Genomic DNA, 27,840 nt, shown 5'->3' with positions numbered 1-27,840 from the left:
TGCAATAAATAATGGTATGCAAATATTGCTATGTTATTTTTACATATAGCCCTTCAGATAAATACATAGGGACAGTACAACTGAATCATGTGATAGTATACTTTCAACTTTTGAAGAACCTTCAATGCTCAATTTATAATGGCTATATTGATGTACATTCCTCCAAGCAGGGAATTAATGTGCCCCCTTCCCTCTATCCTTGCCAGTCTTTCTTGTTGCCCATCTTTTTAATTATAGCTGTTCTGATTAGGGTTTTGTTGACTCTCAAGTCCAGTTTTAATTTACATGTACCTGGTGTCAAAAGGCAATGGGTATTTTCTTCATATATTTATTTGTTGTAGGGAGGAGCAGCGGGCTGCGTCCCACCACCCAGCTAGCGTAATCCCCAAAATAACCACATGGAAATTATATTAATTAAACACTGCCTTGTCCATTAGCTCTAGCCTCTTATTGGCTAACTCTCACATCTTGATTTAATCCATTTCTAATAATCTGTATGTCACCACGAGGCTGTGGCTTACCGGGAAAGATTCAACATGTCTGACCTGGCAGCTTCATGATGGGCAGCTCTCTACCTGCTTTCTTCCTCCCAGAATTCTGTTCTGTCGACTCCACCCACCTAAGGGCTGCCCTATCAAATGGCCAAGGCAGTTTTCTTTATTCAACCAATGAAAGCAACACATAGAAAGAAGACACTCGTACACCATTTATTGTACTTTACTTCATTTTTTGAGACTTGTGTGTTTGTTAGGGTCTTCGTTGATTTGATTTGTTTGACTTTTTCTATTTAGCTTTTTGAATTCTACAAACATCTTGATATTATCCCCTAAGATGTATATGTGGAAAATATTTTTTCCCATTCTGAGGACTTGCTCTTTGTAGTGATGAGAGCAGCGGGGCTGCGTCCCCAGCACCCGGCTGCCCGCATGGCTAGCTTATGCCCAGAAATAATTACATGGAAACTGTATTCTTTTAAACACTGCTTGGCCCATTAGTTCCAACCTCTTATTGGCTAGCTCTTACATATTGATCTAACCCATTTCTAATATTCTGTGTAGCACCATGAGGTGGCTTACCAGGGAAGATCTTAACTTGCGTCTGTGTCTGGTGGGAGAATCATGGCGACTGACTGACTCGGCTTCTCTCCCAGCATTCTGTTCTGTCTACTCCGCCTATCTAATTTTCTGTCCTATCAAAGGCCAAGCAGTTTTCTTTATTAACCAATGAAATTAACACAAAACAGAAGACTCTCCCCCATCAGCTATCCCTTTAATTATTTCCTTTGATGTACAGAAGGATTTGAATTTTATGCAGTCCCACTTACTGATTCTTGATTTAATTTATGAGTGCTTTTCAAAAGGTCTTTCCTATATCTGTATCTTGAAGTTTGACTTTGTAATTTTGGTCTTATATTAATAACTTTGATCCATTTTGAATGGTCTTTTGTATTGGGTGGAATATGACAGTTTCATTTTTCTACATGTGAATATCCAGTTTTGTTAGCACTGTTTTATTTAAGGAAGCTGTCTTGTATCTCATGTTATCTTTTAAACAGTTTTGTCAAAAATGATGTGGCTGTAGCTCTTCAGACATTTCTGAGTTTATCCTAGGGATTTACTGGGGGCATCTACCAAGTTTCTTATTTATAGTCTTATTGTCTGCTGTAGTGGTAATTTGGATTCTTACTTTTCTTTGTATTTCTTTTATTTCTTTTTTAATGCTCTAACTAAGACTTTGAGCATTGTGTTCAGTAGCAGTGGAGAGTATAAGTAGTACCCTCATCTCATTATTGATTCTGAATGAATGCTCTCAGATGCTCACCCACCCCCATTTATCACACCTTGGTAGTTCTGTTGTGATTCGCCTTTTATGGGGTATGCTTTTTGTTTCTAGATTCTTTATTGTTTTACCATGCAGAGATATTTAGTGATTTCTGTCCTTCGGTCTGCTTGTGTGAAACATTATATTTATTGGCTGGATTACATTGATTCCCCAAATGAAGGCAACTTGATAACTATAAATCATCTATTTTAAGTGTTGAACTCAGTTTGACAGTATTGAGATGCTTTTGCTTCCATATTCATCCAGAAATCAGTTTATAATATATTTTTGTTGTGTCTTCAGCTGGTTTTGGCATTAGCATGATTGTAGCTTTGTAAAATGAATTTAGTAGAATTCCTTCTTTTTCTATTTTATTGACTAGCTTGAAGTACATTGGTGCTCTTTTATGATTTGTGAGAACTGAATAGTGATCTATCACAGACTGTCCATAATCTCACTGGTGCTGTAATTCTGCTTAAGTTGTTTATATCCCCTTGGTTTCAGTTTTGTAGGCGATACTTTTAGGTTTCCAATTTATTGGACTATAGTTCTTTCAGAATATGCAGTAGATCTTTTGAATTTTATTGTAATCTGTCATAATATCTCCCCTTTCATCTCCGATTTTGTTAATTTGTCATCTTTCCTTTCTTTGTATAGCTAGGATTTTACAATCGCATTTAACTGTTCAAAGAACCAATCATTTGCTTCATTGATTATCCTTTTATTTTCATTTAATAAATTTCTGTTATGATATTCCTTATGTCTTTTATTTTGGAGTGAGCTTGTTCTTATTTTACTAAGATTATGGGATGAATCGTTAAGTTATATATCATTGTTTTTCTGACTTTTGTCACAAGAAAAATAAGCTACAAATCATCAGAGTTAAATGGCATTGAATTACAGGTCAATTGGACTTACCTGATAGCTACATATTTCCATTTTATTACCACTTTTCTTGGTCCTCTCAGATCCTGAAATCTTGCGTTTTCATGTTCATTCAATTCTAGAACTTCAAATTTTCCCTTCTGGTTTCTTCAGTGACCCATTTATTAATCAGCGGTTTAATTTTTAATATATATAATTTTCTATAGTTTCTCTTACAGATTAGTTCTAGTTTTAGTTCATTAAGTTCAGAGAGAATATAAGAAATTATTTCAAATATGTGAATTTGTAAAGTTATACTTTGTGTCTTTAAATATGGAGTACTCAGAGATGCTCTATAGATTGCTCAGAAGAATTATATTCTGCAATACTAGCTTAAATATTATGTCTGTTAGTTATGTCCAATTGATTTGTAATTCAATGTCATTTAACTCTGATGTTTCTTTGCTTATTTTTTTTGATAACTTTTCCATTGGTATGAGTGTCTATTAAAGTCACCCTCTGTTATTATGCTGAGACAAATTTATGCTTTTATATAAAATAATATTCTGTTTTATAAATTAGATACACTGATTGTTCTGTGTACATGTTTAATACTGTTGGATTGTTTCCATAATATCAATATCAAGTAACCTTATTTACTTTTTCTAATTTTGTTTTAAAGACTATTTTATTAGGTATTATTTGTACTGCTCTAGATTTATTTTCTAGTTGCTTTAGAATTATTTTTTACCATATTTTACCACAAGGCTATGTTTGTTTTTGCCAGTAATGCATTATCTTAGTAAGGTTTCATTTCAGAGATGCTGATTATTTTGTTAATCACAGCTAGTTCTTCAGTTCCAGCTAATCAGCAAACACAGATTTTTAATTGAAAACATCAAACGGTCAAATAATATATCTTTGCTTCCCTCTAAAAGTTAGCCTCCACCATCTCCATTTCTCTCTGCATTATCTTCCAAGTTCCTGTAAAAGCTCATTGATCCTTGAGCAGCCAATGGCTTTTCAGCCCAACCTTCAACATTCTCCATATTCTTCCATATATTCATCTTTATCATAACACCCCACTCCTGGAATCAGTTTCTGTCTATGTTGCTTTCCACTGCTGTGTAGTACTGTAGGAAGAGACTGCTGATTCATTCCTGGCCACCCAGACCCAAATTAATCACACAGACTGTATTAATTAAAACACTGGCCAATCACTTAGGCATATTGCTAGCTAGCTCTTATATCTTAAATTAACCCATTTATTATTATTATTATTATTATTATTATTATTATTATTATTATATTTTACCAGGAGGCTCATGGATTACCTGTAAATTTCCCTGGTGTCTGTCTCCTCATGGCTCTCTCTAACTCGTCCTTCTTAGCTGGAGTATGTTTACTCCACCTGGTTTCATTACTGTGATGATGTGATACTGTGGTTCTCAGGATTTTGTTCATTCTGGTTGACCTTTAGATTTGGGAAATGTAATTGCGTAGTTTTCTACTCTCTGGGAAGAGTCATTTATTTTTAGAGTTTCTTGTGTAATCTGTTCGCTCCTTATACCAGATTAAAATGAAATTATATAGAGAGCAATGGTCAATAGCTTCCCAGAGTCTGCTTCACAATCTTTGTGGCTTTGTCATGTAAAATTTCCTTTTCTATATCTGTTCTTCTAGACATTTTCTTTTATCTCTTACTCATGTATACAGAGTAGGTAGAACTACTATCTCTTTCTTCTGTCCATAAACTCCTACAGCAAACATTTGTTTATTGTTCATAGAATGTTGAAATTTTCATACATCTCTACAGAGGTAGAGATGACCTCAAGTTGTCTCCTCGTCCAATAATGAAGCATATCAAAACCAAAATCCATTGTTCTTCATGAGCATACGTGTTCTCTCATTGTACATAGATGTCTCAGTGTGGTAGAGTTTCTGGCTGGCCTGGTGCCAGAGAAATTTCAACCTCCCTCAAATATCCCACACTAGCCATAACCCCTGTTGGGCCATACCTGGCCTAGGTCCAGAGTTAACCCCAATCCTAATCCATCCTTTGTATTACAGACACTTTTTTTGCCCTATGTGAATCTTGTCTGAGAGTTTTTCCTGAATACAAAGTCTTTGCAAAACTTGGTTAGGGGGCAACCAGGAAACCAGGGTACCTCCTGAATTAAGTAATTGTACTTGGCATTGTGTTTTTGGAAGCTTCATTCCGATTGTTTTGAGCATATTGAAATCTACTGGCTAAATTTTAAATACAGAGAAAGGTATAAATATCATGGATGCAGGGTAAATGTTTCAGTTCATCAAGGCTGAGAACCACTGTGGCTGGTAAGGCTAAGTGCATTCTCAAAATATCTCTGAATCTTAATTTCATAGGCTTGCGTGAATCCACATAACCGCACCGTGCTACCCGCGACATGACTGTACACAAATATCTGTGTTATCCCAGAGGACAAGTGTGCTCTGACTGTACACAGATGTCTGTGTTAGCCCAGAGGACAGTCTTGGAATGGTGGCACATACTCATTATTTCAGTGTTTGGGAGACTGAGATGGGACCACTCCAAGTTTGAAGCCAGCCTGGGCTACATAGTAGCACCCTATCTGAATGAACAAATAAAAATAAAACCGTAACTATTTGGTGTGGTTTAAATACGAAACTTCCATAAGCTCCTAGGCTATCTGTTGAAACTTAGGTCCCTAGTCAAGTGGCAGTGATATTTGAGGAAATTATAGACACTTCAGGAAGTGGGACCTAGCAGAAAAATGTAGGTCACTAAGGATATATGGTCCTTATTCCCTTTTCCTGCCTTCCCTTCTTAATCTCCATCTGCCATGAGGTAGGCAGACTTACTCTACCATACCTTTTTAGTGTCATGCCATTTACATATGGAGGGTCTGAAGCCACGAGCCCAAATAAACCATTATTCTTTACGTTGTTCTCTCAGTGATTCTGGTGATAGAATACTTGTGCCTAATCTTCACCTTTATTTTTCAATCTCCTCTAAGCTGACTTCATTCATTGAATTGCTCATTGATATGGACCTCAATATAACACTGTTCGAGTTGATGAGCTTATGGTTACCTTTTCCTCACCTCACCTTATCAGAGCTCTGAGCAACATGTACTGGGTTTAGATTTTCCCCCTCAAATTTTATTTGTCCTTGGCTCCTGCATCTGTTGTATAGATCTTTTGGTTTTGTTTTCTGTATTTATTGTTTTACTGTCCATTCTTTGTAGTCATTTTTAAAATGAGGGTCTTCTTCTGTAATCCAGTCTGGGCCTCGAACTCTCTGAGGTCCTCCTCCCTCAGCTTTGCAAGTGCTTGGCTTTACACTCATGGACCACTATGCCTGGCTTCATTCATTTACTATTTTTAAATCTTGGCTCCTCTGCTTCTCTGGATAAAATCTTTCCTCAGGTGATTTCATCCATTTCCAAGGTTCTACATTTTTCTTTAGTATCACAAATCTCTGGAGCTTCCATCTCATATCTGACTACCTACTGGAATATATTTCATCACTGTTTCAGTTTAGGAAGTGTCAAAATATAGTCTCATGTGGAGACTCACTCTCCCTGACATGCATGGAATTTTTCCCTTCCAGACCATTATCTCTCACAAAGGGTATAGGGCTTTCTTGAGGCATATGAGCCCCTGAGACATTACAAAATGATTTCTCTATTTGTCTGTATGAGATAAGTCAAAGAAGGGTCAAGCAAAATCTAAAACACCAACAGGTGTCACTCTTGCTGAGCAGTGACTGGGAAGGGTGCCAAAGATGATTGAAGAGATGCTTTCATAAGTCATCAGCGAGGAAAAGACCTCTTACATAACTCTGCATGTAAGAGACAAGCAGTGATTGCATATCCATGATCCTGAGCACTAATCAGATGATGACTTCCACATGGCTCCTAAATACTTAGGTGATCCTCTCCCTTTGGTTCTTTGCTGAGCCAGTCCTGCTTTCATTCATTCAGGTCTTAGTCTCCGGGCCCTTACCAGTAAGCTGTTTAGTCTTAATATTTTGTTTTCTTCATATCTCAGTATGATTGTTAATTTAATTGTCAGCATTAGTGGATTAAAGTACACCTAGAGGATGGGTAAAATATATCTTTGGGTATGTCTCTAATGGAATGTATACAGAGAAATATCTAAGCAGGGTAGAACTGCCTTTACTGCAGCTTCTCACTTATAGGCCGGTAGCCTGCATAGAATGAAAAAAGAAAAAGGGATTTTGGGAATATAGTTCATTTAGTAAAATAATTTTGCCATACAAACATTAGGACCTTCACATGATCTTCTTGTGAAATTGAACCCCATTGTATTACTTAAACTTGATAGAATTTTCTGAAGTATTTGACTATTGTAGAACAATGTTTAATATTTTAAGATTTTAAAAATTGCCGGGCGGTGGTGGCGCACGCCTTTAATCCCAGCACTCGGGAGGCAGAGGCAGGCGGATCTCTGTGAGTTCGAGGCCAGCCTGGTCTACAAGAGCTAGTTCCAGGACAGGAACCAAAAGCTACGGAGAAACCCTGTCTCGAAAAATTAAAAAAAAAAAAGATTTTAAAAATTATAGAAGAATGATTGGACTTCCCTTTTGAGTTATGGGAACTTAGACATAGTGGGGAAAATTCAATAGGACTAAGGCCAGGCTCATGATGGAAAGAGTATATATATCTCACATATGCAGTGATATAATATAGATGGAATGCAGAGAATTATAAGGATTGAAGTAGTGACCATTGAGAGAAGAGGATATTCACACTGAAGACTATTTCTGAAGCAGAAGTACAATAAGAAGTCAAAATATAGAACCTGTGTGGAGATGGAAATGTATAGCAAGAAGGCTATTCTACCACTGGACTGAGTGTATGCAGTGTCATTTACTCAGAGGTATTCAAGAGGAGAATAACTCTGAAGAAGTGGTAAATTCTCTAATAACTAAACTTGAGAATTTGAAGCAAATTGAAATGAGTCACATTCATTTGACTTTTGGATTAGAGATCTGGGCAATCAGAGGCATTTTCAGAGCAGAGTTTAGACTCATTGGTTCCAAATAGTTTCAGCAGATTCTGGAGGAGACATCAATGGAGCAATGGATAGGAACCTGAGTGGAAAGCCAGTCTTTCAGAGGTGGTTGATTCAAATGTTATAGGACAAACAAGCCAGTTAAGACTCAAAACTCTGAATTCCCAGGCAGACAGCAGTAATGGTATTGTAAAAAGCAATTTGGATAAAATTGTAGTACTAACACAAAGCTGTATTGAGGTGACCTTTTGAGTAAATGAAAGTTACTTTATTTTCTAGTTGACTACCTCAAAACTGAATTGTCAATTAGTGAAACCGAGAGAAGTTCAGTTTCAGTTTTGCAAATAGAAAAAAATGAGCCAGTGATTATAAGAGGACCTAACCCCCCCCCAAAAAAAAGGTCAAGTAAAGGGCAATAAAAAGGGAAGAGGGGATAACAGATCCTTGGTTAAGTCTCAATGTGTGGTGGGGGAGACTGTGTCAAGCAAAAACGCCTGTTCAAACTTTCTTTGTCTTTTTGGAATTGGGACATACATTTTCTTACTTTTGGGCAAAGTTTTATGTTTTCTATGAGGTCTAAGTGTGAATAGTGTGTTTGTGTGTGCATGGACATGCATTTGCATGTGTGTACACATTTGTGCATGCTCTTTGAGCCCACAAACAACTATATATTCTACATTTGAAATGTGAAGCTAATTTTGTTTTGGCTTTTGTACAGCTTGTCACTGCTGAGTGGTAATGAATCAGTAAGCCTTGACTAAACTCCACCATGGTGTTGTATCCTCTCTACTTCCTTCCTATCCAAACAAAATCTATCATAAGCTGAATTGTACGGTTTCAAAATACATTGCAACTTCTGAGCAGCCCACTGTTCAAGCCGTAGTAACTCCAAATACATCATCATGTTTTTCCTTTTTAAACTTAGACTTTTGACACCAGTTCCTTTCTCCACGACTCAGTTTCCTTTCTTTGACAACTTACTGTCATTTTAGGAATTAAAAAATATTACTTAATTAAAAGTTACAGCTCATAAAGTTTGATTCAGTGTTAAATCTGATTCTCCCATAAGGAATTGAATGTCAGCTATTACTTTTCCTATGGGAGTAAAGCTCAGGACATTTTCATTTCATCCTTAACATAAATTATCACCAAGAAACATATTTGACTGAAACTCCAGAAGTCTTCCTCTGTATGGACTGAAATGGCCTTACAATAGATACTTGACTCTTCTGTTCTCAGTGAATAAGATGATAAAAAGAAATAGTTAAGCATCATCTTTTAACAACAAAGTGTTTCGTTGCTATCATCTTAGAAATGAGTTTGGTTCTCAGAGGTTTCACTGGTTTAAATTGTTCTGTGGTCTAAAAAGTGAAATGAGTTTATGTTTCTGAGACATGCTGAAGAGTATATATCTGAGAATTGTGACTTTTTTCTCTGATTTATGGATGTCACACATAGTGTTATGTAGGCACGAAATTTCAAGGGGCTTGAGAAACCACACCTGGGAAAACAACAGGGATCCAGCTGTCTCTGCTGGCAAGGCAGTAAACTACAGCCAGGTACAGGCAAGATGGAGCTAAAGAAAGAGCATCACTCTGATGTCACAGACTTGATAGTGAAGCTTCACCCTTGAGTCATTTTGTAGGGACAAAAGAAAAGCTTTGGGGCTGGGCCGGTGGTGGTGCACTGGGGAAGCAGAGGCAGACAGATCTCTGTGAGTTCGAGACCAACCTGGTGTATAAGAGCTAGTTCCAGGACAGGCTCCAAAGCTACAGAGAAACCCTGTCTCACCCCCCCCCCCCCAAAAAAAAAAAAGAGAAAAGAAAAGATTTGGGAATGGGTACAGATGCAGAACTAGATAGACAAATGGATGGGAGGTCCAGGTTCAGATGAGTGAACGGGAATGGTGATCAGTTGAATAGGCAACATCACCAGCAAGGACTGAAGCCTCTGGGACTATCTGGAATTCTATGCTTGTCAGTCTTATACTCTCTCTCTCTCTCTCTCTCTCTCTCTCTCTCTCTCTCTCTCACACACACACACACACACACACACACACACACACACACACGGGGTATAAATGGCTCAATAACCGGTTGGTGATGCCTGGAATTCCTCAAGGCAAAGTCCAGTCTGGAAAAGTCACCTTTTTATATAACACAGAGTAACTAAGAGCAAAAACAGTCTTTTCTCAACTCTACAGTGTGTCTTTATTACTTATTCAAATACTGCTAGCTTATAAATGCCCAATAATGATTAAATACAATTTATATCTACTTGAATTCACATGGAAATTAATCATAATTTCTTCTAATATATTTTGGAAAGATTAGTCTTGTTAAGCATGGCAGAAAGAATATATTTTACTTATTTAGCTTGGAGAGCTGCTCACGTTTTGGATTATAACTCCTCAAACATTCAGAGTGCTGTTTTTACTCATCTATCACCTGCTCCAGATCATCAAAGAATGCATCTTGCCTACAAGGAAGGAGTGTCATGCAATGACTTTGTTGAGAGCATTTGAAGTATAATATGTGCTCTTTCTAGCTTACTTTTAAAGAGAATTAAATTGTGTGTGTGTGTGTGTGTGTGTGTGTGTGTAGCATTATCCCATGTCGTAGTATGTCTTATTCCACTCAAGAAGTATCTTATTTATCACGTTCAAATAATGGCACCTACCCTAGCCAAACAAGGTATAGGTAGCTAGGCCTATGGTAATGGTAATGAGGTCTACACTTTGGTAGAAGGAGGGAAGGTACGGGTTGTCTGTATTGAATGAAGTCTTTACTCTCTCCTGCCCCACCTTTGCTACAAGTGACCTTAGCAAAAGTTAGAGTGTATAGGAAAAAATAAACATCTTTCATCATCTGTGATTGAGTAGGACTTACATACAAAGTAGTCAGCCAGATGACCTCCAACAGAAAGAGTATTTCTCAGGCAGGCAGGGTAATAGGTGGATAGGCCCTGCAAGCATCTCTAAAAGACATTTAGTATGGCTGCAGCATACTAAAGTAACTAAGAGAAGTTGTGAGAGGTGGAACTCTAAAGGATAAAGAGCTAATAAATGGAAAAAAATCCATAATTTTATGATTATAAGTCTCCTGATGGAATTCGAATTGAGAAGGATTAGGAAGTGCTTTGGCTGCGTTGGACAGAATAAACAGTTGTGACCACTACTTCAGGGAGGAAAGATGACGGAGGAAGAGACAAAAACATGGCTTGAATGAAATGTTGAGTTTTCTTGTTTTATACCCATTAGTGAATGTCTTCTAACCGAACGTAAGTGTAGCCTTGTTCCTTTTCCGTTTTCCATAGAGTTTGATCTCCCTGCCCTCTTCACTTTCCAGTTCCTGTTTGCTTCTGAGTTGAATTTAGAAGCTTCCTTTAATTGTTAATTTATTTTTTTGGACTTTATATAAAAGTGGGGGAGAACCAGAGAATGCTGAAGTACTGTTTGTAGTCTCTGTTTATAAGAACGTATAACAATCAGTGTTTGCACTCCACAAAAGGATGCTTTCAATTTTGTCATTGACATATGGATGAGCTCTGTTGCCAGCACATACTTAACCTGCCAAACATCTTATTCCTAGGGTGTGCAGACACCTTCTGAGGTTTTCCTTTTAGTTTTGTCCAAGGTTAGTTTCATCTTAAAGTGGGAACATTGCAGGACGGCATTTGTGACAAAGACCATTTTATTAGCGGAATGATATACCGACAGAGTTATTGTAATGATATCTTTTTATACAATGGGTGTAGCATAAATTAGTATACCAAGGATCAGTTATGTGCCAGAAGAGAAGCACTTGGAAAGAAATTCAAAACATGGTAGTCTTTCAAATCAACATGGTGCATAACCATTTTCTGACGTTAACCTGGGCAAATGTCAGTACTGTAGAAATGTAAACCACAGCAAAACGTATAGGATATAAATGCAAGTTTAAAAGTATATATACATATATATATTATATATATATATAAATGTAAAATATGCAGCATATATTTGTAGATGTAAAGTATCCTGCCTCAGGTTGTGTGAAAGATTTATATTCCTCTGCAACATCCTAAGATGTGGTGTAAAAAAGTGGGAGGGCATTTAAAAGAGGACCCTGGGTAGTGCTGTAGATGTTCTCCACAGCCTTTGGTTCACATGAATCTTTTGTTCATTTATTATGAATTTTAATTAAACAGACATAATTGGAATCACTTTTGTATTCCTTTTGTCCTAATATATTTAATTAATTTATTGGATAACTTGAAGCAATATTTGTTAAGAAAATTGGCTTTGGAGTTACCATTGAATTTGAATTTTAACTATTCTACTAATTACTAATTGGTTTTCCCATGTATGACCTAAATTCTTAGGAACAAAATTCTCTCATAGTTGACGGAGGCAGTACCTACTTTGTGGAGCCCTGAGAGGTGTAAGATGAAGTCTGTGCTAAGCATTGAGTATAGTTTAAGGAAAATAATGTGCTTAAAGATTGATAGTGAATTCTGTCCGGTGCTCCAATGTGGGTCTCTGTCTCTGTCTCTTTTCATCGCCTGATGAAGGTTAATATTCAGGAGGATGCCTATATGTTTGTCTTTGGATTCACCTTCTTATTTAGCTTCTCTAGGATAGCGAATTATAAGCTCAATGTCCTTTATTTATGGCTAGAAACTAAATATGAGTGAGTACATCCCATGTTCCTCTTTTTGGGTCTGGCTTACCTCACTCAGGATAGTGTTTTCTATTTCCATCCATCTGTACGCAAAATTCAAGAAGTCCTTGTTTTTTACTGCTGAGTAATACTCTAATACGTATATATTCCATACTTTCTTTATCCATTCTTCCATTGAAGGGCATCTAGGTTGTTTCCAGGTTCTGGCTATCAGAAACAATGCTGCTATGAACATAGTTGAGCATATACTTTTGTTGTATGATAGGGCATCTCTTGGGTATATTCTCAAGAGTGGTATTGCTGGGTCCAGGGGTAGGTTGATCCCGAATTTCCTGAGAAACCGCCACACTGCTTTCCAGAGTGGTTGCACAAGTTTGCATTCCCACCAGCAATGGATGAGTGTACCCCTTTACAGGAGCAGAAGGAGAGGGAGCACGAACAAGGAACTCAGGACCGCGAGGGGTACTCCCACACACTGAGACAATGGGGATGTTCTATCGGGAATTCACCAAGGCCAGCTGGCCTGGGTCTGAAAAAGCATGAGATAAAACCGGACTTGCTGAACATAGCGGACAATGAGGACTACTGAGAACTCAAGAACCATGGCAATGGGTTTTTGATCCTACTGCACATACTGGCTTTAGGGGAGCCTAGGCAGTTTGGATGCTCACCTTACTAAACCTGGATGGAGGTGGGCAGTCCTTGGACTTCCCACAGGTCAGGGAACCCTGAGATTGCTCTTCAAGCTGATGAGGGAGAGGGACTTGATCGGGGGAGGGGGAGGGAAATGGGAGGCGGTGGTGGGGAGGAGGCAGAAATCCTTAATAAATAAATAAATTTAAAAACAAAACAAAAAAAAGATTGATAGAGAAGATGAAAAGAACAAAAGGTATTTTCCCTTTCATGAGAGGGTTAAATTCAAGATCTACCCTTAGAGATGATTATATTTCTTTTACTGAAACAACTGCATGTATGGTGAATCTTTTTGCACTCATATATGTACATTATTATACACGGATATATACTTATGAACACACACAAAGAATTGGGGAATATATACTTATGCACAAACACAAAGAGTAGTGGGAAACTCTGTACAAAATGAATGTGATTAATGTTTTTTTCAAACTGACTTTTCTTGACCTACAGTAAATGTGCTACAATATTAGTATTTGTTCTGATACTTCACATATAGATTTTAATTAGGTTTCTCTTGACTTCTAAAATTTTATAAAAAGAATTATCCATCTAGATAAGTCATTCCTCCCTAGAAAACAAGTCATATTGTTCTCCAGTCTTTTCATTTGTTTGTTTGTTTGTTTATATCTCTGAGTTCCTATAGAGACGCGTTCTTCAAGGACACTTGATTCCTTTCTAAATCTGTGAAATTTAATGCAATCACTTCTGGGAAATGCTTTTAGTTTGCAAAGTCAAGGCAAAAGAAAGAGTGCACTTAATTTTGAAGTTCTTCAGTATAAGACCAACCAACATATGCAAGTAAAACAGATATATTTTTATTTTAGGGGTGGTGAGATGGCTCAGTGATTAAGAGTGTGTACCTCTCTTGCAGAGGACCCAAGTTTGCTTCCCCACACACAAGTGTTGGGCTGACTCACAACTGCCTGCAACCCAGATCTAGGAAATCTAACATCTCTGGACTCCAGGGACATGTACCCTCATGTGCATCCATGCTCATGCATGGAAACATAACTGCCTGTATGTGTGTGTTTGTGTGAGAGTGTGTGCACATGTATGTAGGCTTTCACTGAAGCAAGAAGAAGGGGCCAGGTCCCTAGGCATTGGATTTGCATAAAGAAAATTGTGAACCAATGGATGCGGGTACCAGAACTGAATTTGTGTCCTCCTCAAGAGCAGTTGACACTCTTACTCACAGGGCCATCTCTATGGCCCCTTAATATTAAAACTACTTTGAAACAGGTAAAAATCATTGATACTGATTTCTACATTGGTCCATTCCATCAGAAGTACAAGCAATAGTTCTAACATTTTGTATTTAAGGAAACACATCTGCTTGTATTTAAGAATCCGTCAGGGTCCTGGTCTCCCAGTAGTACAATGCTGTGAGTACGTTTTGTCTGGAACATTTTCAAAGATAGCATATTCTGTGATTTCATGCACTACACGCCTGGCATCATTTCCATTGAGCATGCTAGACACCCATATTAAAATGACTGTTGAAACAGGTTAATATGACTCATGTAAAATACTTTAAGAATAGGATTAGTGAGAACAGCCTACTAATTTTCATTTAAGTGTTTTGTTATATCACCCACTTTTAGGCTGCCTGCTTGGGAAAATATCACCTGCAAATTTGATTTCCTTATTAAATGTTTTAGAAGGTTGATTTTGGAGTTGATGACAGCTAGCTAAAAAAGGATGCAAGGAGAATAAAACATTGTAAAGAATATGTTTTAAGTGAAATGACTGGAATTATCTTAGACAAGATATATATTTTTATCATCAGTAAATATACTTTTCACCCTTTCCTCTTGATTCACATAAATTTAATAAAAAGAGTTCTAAAAACTGTGTGCTGGTCTGCATTTTATTATGTAATAACGTCTGCATGGTACTTCTTTTCTGCCTCTCACTTCATCAGCACTGTTTTTCATTTGGTTGGACCTCCTCGGCTGTGACGGTGTTGGGAAAAGGCATCTGCAGTTTTGCAATCATCTACCGAAAAGGGCTGTTTCCATGTAACTATATGTCTCTTGGAGACCAAATGGGAGATGCTTAATGTTAATAAATAAGCAGTTTCAACATAAATAAAGACCAGGCTTTGAGATCTACAGACTTGATTAATTATTTTCTTGCTGTGCCAAGCCAAATGGACTCATAAAACAAGCGATAAAGTTGTGAATTGTACACTTAGTTACAAACGCATTCAGAGTAAATATGGTTTCTATTTGTCAATACAAATATTACAGTGCTGTGGGACTCAGCCTTAATCCATTACAATAGAGCAAAATACAAATATATGACCCTTGTGTGTAAAACACATTTGTACTGAAGTACTGCAGGAACAGATAACTTTGTCTTTCTTTCAGATGCCAAAAATGTGTGTTTCAAATCCCTGGGGGCTATGTTCAGCTCATTCCTTTCTGGTCTCTCACTAGTCATATATATACATTTCTCTAGAATTTATTCAGATCAAATGGTAATTTGCATGGTGACATTTTATAAGCAGTAAACATTTGTCTGCATTTAAGAATATACTTTTTAATAAAGTAGACTTTTTTTTAACGTGGGAAGCTTCATACTTATCAAATTGTAGAAATAGGAGAGTTTCATAAGGGGACATATTAGTTATTATTTCCAATACTATGCTATTACGTTTTACCATTTGAATAGTTTGCACAAATACTCTGACTGAAAAATCATCTCACTTTGGTTAAGAGAGATTATAATTGCTTAAATTAACCAAAGATTATTCTAGATTATATTGTAATCACAAATTTCAATTTTAGGTCAAATTAATGGAGAATTTCAGCTATGAGGATTGTTTGTATAAATAAAATAATGTTGACCATTGCATGGGGCAGGGAGAATAAATAAATATGAAAGGTCACAGAATAAACTCTTGTTTGACAGTCGGATTTAAATGTTTTTTGAAATGTTATACTCTAAAAAATAAAATATAAAATAAAGTTTGAATCATTATGAATTTCTCCACTTTTAGCAGAAAAATACATTTTATAAATGATGTTATGCTGTCAAACTAATATGTGTATTAGTTTGTGTATACACATATAAGTATGCTTCAGTACAAACTTTCATGCCTAATCAGAAACAAAATAATGGATTGTATTTTATTCCACTTAACAGACTTTACTTGCTCAACCATCAGGTGTGTAGGATGGTTATCCAAATATTTTATCCTTCCTAATGTGGCTCTTGCTTATCTATTTCCACTCAGCAGTCAATTAGTTTAAACTAATTTCCCGGCTTATCAATTACACTTTGCTTTCTCAGATCTTTCCTTAGAAGGCTTTATATTATCACTTTGGCTTTAATATATGTTCTTTTAAAGAGTTTGGTTACCTTTATTCTGTAAAACCTATGCTTCTTTTTCTCCATCTAGCTAGTAACTCTGTCTTTCTAGCATTCTCTCTGTTTCAAAAATAGCTTTTTATTAAACCAATCACAGTGACATATCTTCTCACAGTATAAAGAAATATTCCACAACATTTTTCTTTTGTTCTAAATAAAAAGAGAAGGTTTCTTGTTTATAACATAATGAAACAATAAACAATAAAATAATTATGAGGTAAGATTACATTACATTTGTAATGTCCACTTCTTTCGTATGTAATATATTTGGAAAAAATACTCCATTATTTATTCTATCTTGATGAGTCCAAAGCTCTGTACCTAATTAACCTTCTATCATAACTAAGGAAAACTGCAACTATAACTACCTGGTCCAACTCCATTAAAGACCACAGAATGATATAATTTTACCTGAGTAAATGGGATGCACAATGAAAACCACTTCTAAAACAGAAGAGATATCTGGCTATCTAAATAGTTACCCAAAATTCTTCTTCATTTTGGGACATCATCGTTGGCCTATAAGCCTAGAATATCTAACAGACTTTTTCATAAAGCAGGAATTTTGAAGGACCATCCTACCTTGTATTGGCAAAGTTTGGTAGTTGACTTCTTTGTGTCCTTCTTGTTCAGTTTGTATAGCATACTGTCAGCAGTCAAGGCAAGGGCAGCTCTTTGTTTAAGAAGTTAGTTTTGTCAGATTAAAATCCAACTCTATATGGAGGTTTTTCAATGTCCACTACCTTATATGAAGTAAATAGGTGCTGCCAGGAGCAGATGTGTCTCATTGTCATGAAAAGCCTTATGTTATCAAAACATTTTAACTGCTGTATTCTGTAGGTCTTTGGAGTGTTAGAAGTTCCTTGGAAATATGTCTCTGTATGACCTTGAAACATACCTGACATGATTAGAAGTTTGATAGTTATAGTTGATTAACTTTTAAACTGTTATTTATTATCCAAATAGCTTTCAAAGACTAAGACTTATGTAACCTTTTACATGAGCTGCATAGGTATAATATCTAAAACAAGAATAGAAACACACATACAGTATAACAAAATAACCTTAACTTTACATCATTATACAAAAATTTATACCAATATAAAATATTTGAGACTAGTGTTTGTTTAATTGTAGACTCAACAATCTATCCTTTTATCTGATCATTTCTATACTATACTCCCCTTTTTATCTTCAGAAAGAGATCCTTGAATCAAACTCCTTTGCTAAGCATTTGTACTGACTATGAGCCCCCGAATGATGATAAAGATCTATAAACCATTGAATGACCAAAAGCCATCTGCCCATTTCTTGAAAATGTGGGCATTGTATTCTCTAGACTGCTTCTTGTTGTATCTTTAGGAAACCCTGAAGAAATTGGGATAATGGTCAAGTCCTGGGAGAGTTAGCTCTATTATTTGTTGTCTTGTATCTTTGCAATGGGAAAGTGAAAGGCTTATCTTAATACTGTGATGTGGGAGTCCCCTCTGTTGTCTGTGATTGCCATCAATGAATAAAAAAAACTGCCTTGGCCTGTTGATAGGGCAGAACTTAGGTAGGTAGGGAAGACAGAACTGAATGCTGGCAGGAAGGAGGAAGAAAGGCAGAGTCCAGGGACACCACGAAGCTGCTGCCACTGGAGATAGACATGCTAAAACTTTGCCGGTAGGCCATGACTTCGTGGTGATATATAGATTAATAGAAATGGGTTATATTAAGATGTGTTAGCCAATAAGAAGCTAGAGCTAATGGGCCAAGCAGTGATTTAATTAATACATTTTTTTGTGTGATTATTTTGGGTCAAATCTAGCCAGGAAGCCAGGAACTAACCAAGCGGTCCCCTCCTCCAACAAATTGGTGCCCACATGGCCAATGCAATCCACATAAAATTTGAGAGGGCTTAAAAAGTAATTCTAGACACAAAATTACAAAGTTTAACACAGCTTCTTCCTGTTTGCTGGTGGCATGCCACAGCTCATTTAAGAGTGATTTTCCTGACTCAGCCACAGCAGAAAAAAAGTGGTGGTTTTAAAATGTGGGCTTTCTGGGTCAGGCTGCCAGTGCAACCTCTGGCTTTTTCAGGGGATGGAGCTTTTGAGTGGGGTTTGGGAGCAGACTGCTGCAGCTTGCTTAATGGCAGCATGGACTGGCTGTGTGACTAGAGATGGGGCACTGTGCATGTCTCTCATAGGTGGTGAGCAGCTTTGCCATGCTGGACTGTGCTGAGCGACTGTGCTGAGCAAGCATAAAGTACTGTATTTGACCTATTAATGTTGCAGCTTAGATTCTTCAGCACTTAGCATTTTAAGAAGTGCTTCTGGTCAGAAAATAATTAAAGATATGCAATAAACACAAATCCAAATGAGTCATAGTGTTGGATAAATGTACATAGGCTTGGAAGAGAGAAGAAAAAGAGTATAGAGAGTAATAAAATAAAGTTAATGTTTTTTTTAAAGAGGTAAAGTCTTTAAAGAGACAGAGTACAGATAGTCATAGATTAAAAGAAGTAAAAAAAGCCATGTAAAGATAAAATATACATAGAAAGAGTCTGGATTGTGTATATTATTATGTTAGCTTTGAATTTTTTTGACTGTGAATGATCTAAGTACAGAGCGACATTTCATTGTATGGGTTGCTAAACTAAACCAGCATGTGTACTATAAAGGTATCATGACTTTCAAATTTGGGTCTAAACATATGTTGCTTTGGAAAAGTTCTTCTGTTTTCTTTCCACAGAGGATGAGAACATGTGGAATCCTTCTAGACCAACGTGGTTTGATAGACCACACCCCCATGAAAGGTTGCTGTGAGCACCCTCAAAAAATTACTTTGCCGAACTGCTGACTGAGTTGAAACTAACACACAGGATACACCATGAAAGACCTGATTAACAGTGCCCCCAATCAGCAGGAAGCAGTATGGAAAAAAGCTATACTCATATTCCCAAATATTGTTTGTAAATCTTTCTTTACATTTAAAGGGGCATATGATATAGATATGAATAATCTGCATTGGGATGAATCTTGGGTTATTGATAAAAATTTAATGTCGATTTTATTATATGTATATTTCTGACCTTGATTTTGGTATTGTATTTATGTAGCTCATTTAAAAATGTACTGCATAATTAAGAAATATAGGTTAACAAACAATCATCTATAATAGTTAAGCTTGTAATCATGTTAATTAGATTTTCTAGATGTATAGAGATATATCTCAGTTAGGTATTTTTCAAATCTTTCAGAGACCTTTAGATATGGCATTTAAAATGTTTTAAGATGTTAGGACTTTTCTTGATAACAAGACACATCTGCTCCGGCAGCACCAAGCTACTTCAAAAGGATGATGGGCATTGAAGAGGTTCCTTATGGAGTTGGTTAGCCATTTGTGCAAAAAACTGCTCTTTCCTGAACTGCCTCGCTGGACATGTATGAGACACAGAGAAATGACTGTTGAACTTGCTTTAAGGTAAGATGATCCTTTGGGGTTCCTGCTTCATGAAAGAGTCTGTGAGACATTCTGCAGGGTATAGAAGAAAGTGACTGAACTGTCTTTGAAATTTCCTGCCTTGGCCTGTTGATAGGGCATAACTAAGGTAGTTGGGAAAGAGAGAACTGAACGCTGGGAGAAAGAAGGATGGAGTCTGGGGATGTCATGAATCTTCCACCACCAGAGGTAGACATGCTAAAACTTGTACTGATAGACTACGACCTTGTGGTGATATACAGATTAATAGAAATGGGTTAAATTAAGATGTAAGTGTTAACCAATAAGAAGCTAGACCTTATGGGCCAAGCAGTGATTTAATTAATATATATTCTGTGTGATTATCTCTGGTCAAAGCTATTTGGGCTGCCGGGAATGAACAAGCAGTTCCCTCTTCCAACAATACTGGCTAAAATATTCTGTGAGGCTGAATTATCTCAGTCAGCATCCTTGAAGCTGTTCTGAATGCAGAACTCTAGGGAAATTGTGATAGAGTCACACTGAAAGACTGGATCACCTAGGCAACTCATTTTCATAGGTGTCTGGTCTTCTTGCTCTGAAAACACATAAATGTTCAAGAAGTAACATACATATCTGCAATAATACAAGTATGGAATATGCAGTGTGCACAAGTCAGTTAAAGATGAACTTTTGTTTTATGTTTGAGCAGGTAATCTGTCAACTTTATAAATATATTTAGAGTGTATAATAAATTGTAATATAGATCTCTATGCATGCTATATGAAAAGATGGCATGTAACAATAAGTTATAAGGACTCAGTAGACAAAAAGTTTATCTTATCTCATCTAAGAGCTGTTCCCATGTCAGAGGATCAGCTTACATGTCCCCTTTTCTGTAGTCTGTTTTGGCTTTCTCAGCTATGTCTGCAGCCAAAATACTTAAGAGGTCTCTTCCAGTCAAATCCAATCTCTATTACTTGAGAAGTAATCCACAAACTTTTGTTTCCTGTGGAAACAAAGGCATAAATTCTCCCCCAATGCAACACATTGTATAACTTCCAATTTGAAGTTAAGACCCTTTAAAAATATATAGGTTGGATTAATTTAGCAGATTTCATAATTCAGTGTCTCTCAGCAGCTATTGTTTGTTCAGTAGCAATCAAAAAATTCCAAGAAAACACAGTAACATACAAAATTCAGACTCGCTGTGTATTTCCCACCAATATGTGGCTTATTCATTTTTATTACTTTCCTTTTTAAAGACTTTATAATTTTCAAATTATTTTTTCTATAGCTGTCTATACTCATTTTTTCTTAAGCCTACATGTATTATTAAACACTCTGTAACTAGTTTAGAGATTTTTTTTTAAATCTGAACCTGCTTTACTGTGTATCTGTAACCTTTGCTGTCTTCATGAGCAAAACCTTAAATGCACCACAAGACTTAGCTCATGAAACACTGGCAGCTCAAGCATGTAGGCAGGTGCCTAGAGATGTTTTGTGGACTGCAGGCAGCATGGAAGTTATGAAACCAAGAAGCCACATTTGGCTCCATTTTTGTGTGCTTACAACTTTTTTAAAGCTTCCTCAGCTCTTATATGGATATATGTAGTCAGATTTTGGGCACCGATTGCAGTCAGATTTTTCTGTCCTGCCTGCCAGCTCCCAAATAACCACATGGAGACTTCTTATTAATTACAAAAACTCAGCTAATAACTTAGCTTTCTTCCTAACTGGTTCTTACAACTTAAATTAACCTATACCTTTTAGTCTATATTTTTAAAAATGGCTTGGCTACCCTTATTTTGTAAAATCCATGCTGCTTCCTTTCCATCTGGCTGGTGACTCCATCTTTCTTTTTCCCAGAATTTTCCCTGCCTTGAAAATCTTGCCTAGCTATTGGCTATTTAGCTTTTTGTTAAGCCAACCACAGTGATATATCTTCACAGAGTATAAAGAAATATTTCACAATTTATGACAACTACCTAATAAATTCTAGCTCATTGTCTAATTGTGTTATTGATTGTATTGTGGTTTAAATGGAAATGGCCCCCATAGATTTTTAGGGAGTTGTGCCATTAGGATTTGTGGACTTGTTGGAGGGAGTGTGTCATTGGAAGGGCTGGGGTTTTGTGGTTTCAAACACTTTAGCCAAGCCCAGGCCTCGTCTCTCTCTTTGTGCTGTCTGCTAATCATCAATCTAGATGTAGAACTTCAACTACTTCTCTAACTCCATGTCTGCTTATGAAGCACCATGCTTTTCACCATGGCAATAATGGACTGAACCTCTAAACTATAAGCCAGCCCCAATTAATGTTTCTTTTTAAATAAGAGGTGCAATGGTCATGGCATCTCTTCATAGCGATAGAAACCATAAGTAAGACAGAAGTCAACCTTTTCCGTAAAGTGTGAAGCTTTCTTTCATTTTTAAGTTACATCACAGCCAGGTAAATTTTAGGTCTCCCATCTTTAATTTCTCCTCTCCTTTTTCCCTTTCCTTTCCTTTCTCTTCCTTCCCTCCTCCCATGAGTTCCACTTTACTCCCCTCTCATCTCTTCATTATCACACTTTAATTCATATTCTAAGCTTGCCTGATCACTTTGTTTATTTGATCTTAATATTCATTCAATACACAAAGAATATTTTTCATTTTCACCCTTGTTATCCAAATCTCAATTAGTATGTAATAAGGTTAAAACTGAAGTAATTAAAAGTAGTATGCAGAAGTTTATTTTGAAATCTTGTATCCAAGGTATTCATTCTATGAATTCCTTTTTTATTCAGTCCACATGACCATTTTCTACAATCATAGTCTAAAATTTTAAGTAGCAAAATAAATATATAATTAAGGTCAATTTTTTATTTTTTATATTTATTGGTCATAAAATTTCTTTTTAAAAATATTAATTTATTATTTTGATAACTTCATATATGAGTAGTATATATAATATCTACTAGCTTCTTCCCAATTCCTCCTCTCTCTTTCAACTTCATGACCTACTTTAATTTAATTGAAATATAATTACATTATTTCCCCCTCTTTCTCCTTCCTTGAACCCTTCTTATGCCTCCCTACTCCCTCTCAAATTCATGGACATTTATAAATATATATTTAATATTTAATATATACAATACATAAGTGTGTAAAGATGAAGAAACACACACACATATATGTACATGTTGAGTCCATTTAGTATTGTTCGTATGTGTATGTGTTTGGGGATGACCACTTATGATTGGAAACCTATCAGCAGGGTTTGTTGATGGAGAAAATGGATTGTTCCTCTCTCAGGTGCCATTTATTGCCTCTACCTCTTCATCCAGAGTTGGAGCCTTTGAAGATTTCTGCTATCCATGTTAGAGATTATGCTGGCGTTGTCATCATGCAGGTTTAGTTTAGACAACTGTATTATTCAAATGTAGATTCAGTTCTCTGTCATATATGAAGATATTGTCTCCTAGTGGATATCATCTGGTTTTTATAGTCTTTGTCCCCTCTTCTTTGGTGTTCCCTGAGTTTTAGAAGGTGTGTTGTATGTGTATCAACTAAAGATGGATGCCCCACAGTCTGTATTTAGAATTCCAATTGATATTTATATTGAAGCTTTGTTCTTTATTTGGCGGTTGGGGGTTCAAGACAGAAATTCTTCGAATAGCCTGAATTGTCTTAGAACTCCCTCTGTAGACCAGGATGCCCTTAAACTCACAGAGATCCCCTTGCCTCTTTTTCCCAGTTGCTAGAGTTAGAGGTACATGCTATCACTGCACCAAAAACTTGGCCTTTTATATTTCTGAGTTGAGAGACTCAAATTTTTATCAAAATTCTTTTCATCTACATATATAAAAATCTGTAAGAAAATAGTGATGGAGATATTATTATTCATGAGTCAATTCTGTGAACATTTGGGCCTAAATATTTTGGAGAAATTTTAAGATACATTTTTTTCAAAGTGTTGAATTTGGCCTTCATGACTGTCTTGTTACTAAAGCTTGTTTTAGAAAGATGAGAAATAAACAAATGAAAGTATACATATTTTTCAGTGTACATACACTTGAGTGTACAGATCTAAGGAAAGCATTTAATATGTATAAATTTTCTTCCCATTGAGAGGTTTTAACTTCTTGCTCTAAAATTAATGCTCTATATATCTTGTTTTTCTTTTTCTGAGAAAATGTATTTTATTTTTATCTTCCCATTATGTATATTTTATAATTGAAACAATGTTCTCATTAATCATTAATTATTCTAAATTGAACTTACTACATTAGTTTTTATTCTTTCCAAAAGACCTAAAAGAAACAAGATCATAAATTACTTAGATGTGACAAAAATCACAAATTGAAAATAGATGCTTATTTTTTTCCTGTTGTTTCTGTCAATTTGTTTCCATAAATGTTAAATTGTGGAATATATTTTTGTCTTTGTAGCTACATAGAGTATTATAGTTTCCATTAAGGTTGAGTTTCCTTTTTGTTTATTTGGATTTAAAGATTCTCTAATAATATATTTGCCTTAATTAAAACATAATTCTTAATTAAGAATTAATATTTAACCTTTATTAATATTTGCATTAAAGTGATAGAAATATCTTTTACACATAACTTTATAAAAGAGATTATGTGAAAAGAATGTATTGAACCATGTGGAGGAAGATATCAGGAAATTTGGTGTTCTAGGTTTATGAGTTTCTTTCTTCTTCTTCTTCTTCTTTTTTTTTTTTTTTTTGAGTGTCAGGGGTCATAGAAGGCTTAGTATCTTATCTCTTAAGGAAAGAGAAAGCCTAGGAAGAAGAAAACCTGTGTGGAAGATCTCTGATTCACTTTAGGAATACACTCATTTTTATGTTCATCCATGTAGGCAGAACTAAGGCAAGGTAGGGATTATTTTGGAAAACTTCAAGCAATACGAAGACCCTATGGAAATGTGAAATTTTATTGAAATATTTTAATGTAATGGATTATGAAATTACAGAATAAGATTCCAAAACAAGATGACAAATTTGAAAGTAAGTACTTACGTATGGGCTTCATAGTTAAATATCCACACTTTCTTTGAGAATAGAAATAGTAAAAAAGGAAAGGGCAAGAGGAAATTGTAAAAAGCATTTTTTTAAAAAAAAAACAAAAGTTAGGAGTTCACACAGTCTGGATTATGTAAGAAGACTGTGCTATGACTTATAGAAAGACTACAGAATAGGTGAAGAGAGAGTAGGTGTTTGAGACAAGCATAGAAAGTCTTCTAGTGGGATCTATTTTCTGACCTACCTGTGATGTGGTCAAAGATGCTCAAATATACTTGGTTAAGAAAAAGATTTGGCCTTTTTTTAAAAAAAAATACTAAGCAACAAGATGTATAACAAACAACAGGTTATCAAGTCCCTAGGAGAGGATGGAGGTGTATTAACAGATCTCTGTTACAGAGGAAGAGAACTTACTTCTGTAAGCATGTTGTAAAGTTTGATATGCACAAGAGAACTGGAGTTCAGAGAACACGTGACATACGCAATGAGAGGAAGGTGGTGTAGAGCCTTAAAACAATGTGAACTTTCCTCAGAAAAGTAAGTGCTGTCTCTCAACATGTTCCAGGGGGAGAGAGAGAGAGAGAGAGAAAGAGAGAGAGAGAGAGAGAGAGAGAGAGAGAGAGAGAGAGAGAGAGGAGTAGAGTTTCCTGCCTCTGCTTATTGCTGTTCTTTATATGTTTTTTTTTTGGGGGGGGTATAGAGTTATAGATGTGAGACAGGAATTCTAAGAGGAAGAGATAAAAAGATAGAGAAAGTGTTCCTTCCATTGTCTCTTTAATCTCCTGACTGAATTTGGGGAAGCAGTCTAACTTTGGGGAGAGCACTAAACACATGTGTATCGACACTGGAAGCCTTCCAACCCAGAGTGCTCATCTGCCTTCTATAATCTAAACGTGAGCCATTCATCACAGAGCTGACTGTGCTGTACTGAGTGTCAAAAGTTCATTGTATTTTAGCAACTTTAAGAGGAATGTATGTAAATAATAAAGGTTCTTTCTGATCACAGTTTTTTATATTTTTCTCAGTGTATAATCAGTTATCAGAGCTTGTGGACATACCTCACTAAGTAATGCGTATAAGCTGATAAGCCATCCTTTTGTATTTTATCAGCCAGATTCACATAAGTCTTATGTACTATTCTATTTAAATCTGCCTGTTAATTTTTTGTTTCCTTGATCTGGTGTATCAATTATAGGTACAGCTTTGTTGAAATTAAAATGTGTTTGAGTCAGACTCATATTATAAAAGCAATACAGAAAAGCTAACCACTAATTGGGACTTGCAAAATATATTTTTACAGATTGAAATGAAAAACAAAATGTCATTTAAATGTTTTAATTGGTTTCAGTTTTACAAGTGCAAACCAGATGGTTTCTTTTCAAGTAGTTTACAATGTCTATGCTGCATAACTGAATTACCAAGGCAGCTGTGGTTGCTAACGTTTACCTAAACAGAACAGCATGTCTTCTATTTGTTTGCTGAGAGTACCTGCTTGGGAAGAAAAAAAAAAACTCACCCACAACTTTGCTTATTCTAGAGATCATACTACTTTAATAAAATATGATCTATATGTATTAAGCTGCATCACAAAATGAATGTTAATTTTGTAGTTATATTTCTTTGCTAGGTGTGAAAACTGAACAGGCCTTCTGAATTAATCCAATTTTATTTGCCTACCATAGTAAATTTTATTTACACTTTTAATGTGAAGAAATTGCTTTTATATTTATACTTCTGTTTCTTGTTCTCTTTAAACTCCTGGATTAAATCTTATGTTTTATAAGCAACTGTTTCTTCTAGAAGGGAACTAGGTTTTCTAACTATACTCTTAGTAAAATGTCCTTTACATATTAACTGTAACTGAGGTACTGAACAAAATGCCTCTTTTTCAATCCTATTTGTTTGTGTTTGTTTTTGTCTTTTTGATTTTCATTTTTAAAGATTGTTTTGATGTTCTCCTTTTTGGTTGTTGCTCTTTTCTGAGAAAAAGAAAGAAGTTGAGTAGAAGGAAGTGGAGAGGATCTGAGAGTATCTGGCTGAGGGGAGAAAATATGATCAAAATATATTGTATGAAAAAATTTAAGTAAAACCCATCTGGAACCACAGCAAAATAAAATGAAAGGCAACATTTTTATCTTCAAGGAATATGTTTAAACAAAAAAGACATTCAAAAATTTACTGCCAGGGAATGGAAATCCACCTAGCAAATAAATAGAAGCTATAAATAGGCAGAGATAGATACTCTTTTTATTTTTTATTTTTTGAGACAGGGTTTCTCTGTAGCTTTGGAGCCTGTCCTGGAACTAGCTCTTGTAGGCCAGGCTGGCCTTGAACTCACAGAGAACTGCCTGCCTCTGCATCCCGAGTGTGGGGATTGAAGGTATGCACAACCTTATATTTGTTAAAGGAAATCTCAAAGAAAATTAGTCTAAAATGATAAACAGGGTAACTACGTATAAAAATGAAATGATTCATCAGATACATATAACAATTTAAAACATTTATAAACTAAATACTAAGGATCTCAGTTGCATAAAAACAAACACCAAGTGTCATAAAAGGCAACATAGGTCTCTATACAATAATAGTGGGGACTTCAATATCCTCTGTCATAATCAGATAGGTCTTCCAAACTAAAAACCAACAAAGAAACTTCAGAAACCTATTAGATTTAACAAGTATCTACAGAATATTCCATGTAGCATATGCAGAATACAAATTCTTTAGAGCAGCACATAGAATGTTCAAACATATTTAACATATCATATAGCCCAGGGCAAGCCTCAATAGACGCAAAAATAGATAATTCCTTATATCTTAACAAATCACAGTGAAACAAAAATAAAAATCTACAGAAAGTGAAACTCTAAAAATGGCTCAAATAGTTTGAGAGCAAAATATATTTTTTGAATAAA

The sequence above is a fragment of the Microtus oregoni genome, unplaced genomic scaffold (assembly GCF_018167655.1).
Source record: "Microtus oregoni isolate MIOR12 unplaced genomic scaffold, Mior012 000006F_ref0000085, whole genome shotgun sequence".
Classification (NCBI taxonomy): domain Eukaryota; kingdom Metazoa; phylum Chordata; class Mammalia; order Rodentia; family Cricetidae; genus Microtus; species Microtus oregoni.
This window is presented reverse-complemented; position numbering follows the sequence as displayed.